This window comes from Pteropus alecto, unplaced genomic scaffold (genome assembly GCF_000325575.1).
Source record: "Pteropus alecto unplaced genomic scaffold, ASM32557v1 scaffold379, whole genome shotgun sequence".
Lineage (NCBI taxonomy): Eukaryota > Metazoa > Chordata > Mammalia > Chiroptera > Pteropodidae > Pteropus > Pteropus alecto.
Window position 1 is genome coordinate 740,828 of NW_006443129.1, and position 2,633 is coordinate 743,460.

General features: G+C 31.8%; 1 protein-coding gene and 1 pseudogene across 1 annotated transcript in view; both read left to right on the forward strand.

Moving 5' to 3' along the window:
* EPHA6 (EPH receptor A6) overlaps window positions 1–2,633 on the forward strand; it is an 809,212-nt gene that overhangs the window by 23,054 nt on the left and 783,525 nt on the right.
* On the forward strand, window positions 2,435–2,553 carry LOC112472138 (annotated as a pseudogene).

A 2,633-nucleotide genomic window follows, 5' to 3' on the forward strand; every position in this document is an offset into this window, starting at 1 on the left:
CTCATAACCATGCAAGCAAAAGGAGAGTGGAGCAAAAAGTGTTGAGACATAAATACCACCATGCTAGAACCCTGTGAAATTTTCCTTCAAAGGTGAAGGAGAAATAGACATTCTCAGACAAACAAAAATTGAGGGAATTTGTTGCCAATAGACTTGCTTTCCAAGAAATTTTAAAAGGATTTCTTTAGAGAGAAGGAAAATACTATATGTCAGAAACTTAGATCTGTGTAAAGTAAGGAAGCTCACCAAAGAAGGAATAGTGAAAGTAAAAAAAAACAAAATTTTAATTTTTTTATACTTAATTGATCTAACAGGTAACATTTTTTTTTCTCAAAATAATGATGGCAATACATTCTGTATGTATATTTATGTATACTTATATGTAAGTGAAATGGGTGACAGCAACAATACAAAATAGAAGTAGAATTTTTTTTATTATAAGATACACTACCTACAAAGAGGTATAGTTTTATTTAAAAGTGGACTTGCATTCATTGTGAATGTATATTGAAACTCAAGGACAACCACTAAAAATATACAAAAAGTATAACATGTTAATAAAGGAGAGAAAAAGGAATGATATAAATACTTAATTAAACCATAAAAGACAGAAAAAGAATGAAGACAAAAATAGAAACAGAGAACAAATAGAAAACAGTAACAAATATGTTAGATATTAATCTATTTATATCAATAATCACATTGAATTTCAATAATTAAATGGACTAAAAAATGGGGAAAATAGTGGAGAAAAATATAGCATCCTAACACTAAACAGAAGTACACGAGTAGTTAGATTAACTTCAGGCAGAACAGACTTCACAGCAAGGATAGTTATGGATAAAGAAGGGATCAATTCTCTATGAAATATAGCAATCCTGTATGTGCCTAACAATAGAGCATCAAACTTTGTAAGGCAAAAACTGATGAACTGCCAGAAAAAATCTATGAATACGCTACCATAGTTTGAACTTTCAACACCTCTCTATCAGAAATAGACAGAGTCAACAGACAGAAAATCAGTAAGGATATAGTTGAACTCAACAAAACCATTAATCAACTGGATATAATTGACTTCGACAGATTATTTCATTCAACATCAGCAGTATATACATTCTTCTCAAGCTCACATGGAACATTCACCAAGATAGACCCAATTCTGGATCATAAAGTATACCTTAACATATTAAAAAATAGAAATCTTACAATATCTGCTTAAACTACAATGTAATTAAACTAGAAATCAATAACAGAAAGATAACTGGAAAACCACAAAACATGTGGATATAAACACACAATAACCAAGTCTGAATAATGAAGAAGTAGAAAACCTGAACAGACCAATAGAGAAAATATAGGACCAGATGGCTTCACTAGCGAATTTACCAAACATGTAAAGAAAAATAATACCAATGCTTCTCACACTTTTCTAAAAATTTAAATACGAAGGAACACTTCCAAACTCATTTTATGAGGCCAGCATTACTTTGATACCAAAACCAAACAAGGACACTATAAGAAAAGAAAATTACAGGCCAATATCCCCGAATAACATAGATGTAAATATGCTCAACAAAATACTACCAAACTGAATTCAACAATTCATTAAAAGGATCATAGAGCATGATTAAATGGGATTTAAGTCAGGATGGAAGGGTGGTTCATCATCCAAAAATCAATTGGTGTGATATGCCACATTACCAAAATGAAGGATAAAAATCCTATGATCATCTCAAAATGCAGGAAAAACATTTGAAAAGATTCGACATTCATTCATGAAAAAAACTCTCAACACTCTGTGTATAGAGGGAATGTACCTCGACATAATAAAGGCCATATATGACAAGCCCACAGCTAATATCATACTTAATGGAGAAAAGCTGAAAGCTCTTCCTCTAAGATCAGAAACAAGACTAGGATGCCTATTGTCGCCACTTTTATTCAATATAGTGCTGGAAGTCCTAGCCAGAGCGATTAGGTAAGAAAAAAGAAATAAAAGACATTAGAATTGGAAAGAAAGAAGTAAAATTATCACTATTTGCAGATCGACATGATGTTATGTATAGAAAACCCAAACGACTTCACAAAAACAAATAAACTGTTAGAACTAATAAATGAATTAGTAAAGTTGCAGGTTACAAAATCAACTTACAAAAATTAGTTGTGTTTCTATATACTAACACTGAACTAATCAAAAGAGAAATTAAGAAAACATTCCTATTTAAGATTGCATCAAAAAGAATAAAATATCTAAGAATAAACTTGAACAAGGAAATGAAAGACTTATACACTGAATGCTATAAGACATTGATGAAAGAAATTGAAGAAGACACAAAAAATGGAAGGATATTGCAAGTCATGGATTGTGCGAATTAATATTGTTAAATTTTCCATACTACAGATTCAGTTTAATCCATATCAAAATTCCAGTGACGTCTATGGCCATGCTTCCCTGAACAAGCCTGATCCTATCTAATCTCAGAAGCTAAGCAGGGTCGGGCCTGGTTAGTACTTGAATGGGAGACCACCAAGGAAGACCAGGTACTGTAGGCGTAAAAAATAAAAAAATAAATAAGAGATTGTAAGCTGACAAGGTCCTTGAAATCTGTGAGGTCAACCAAGGGTTGCCTCGC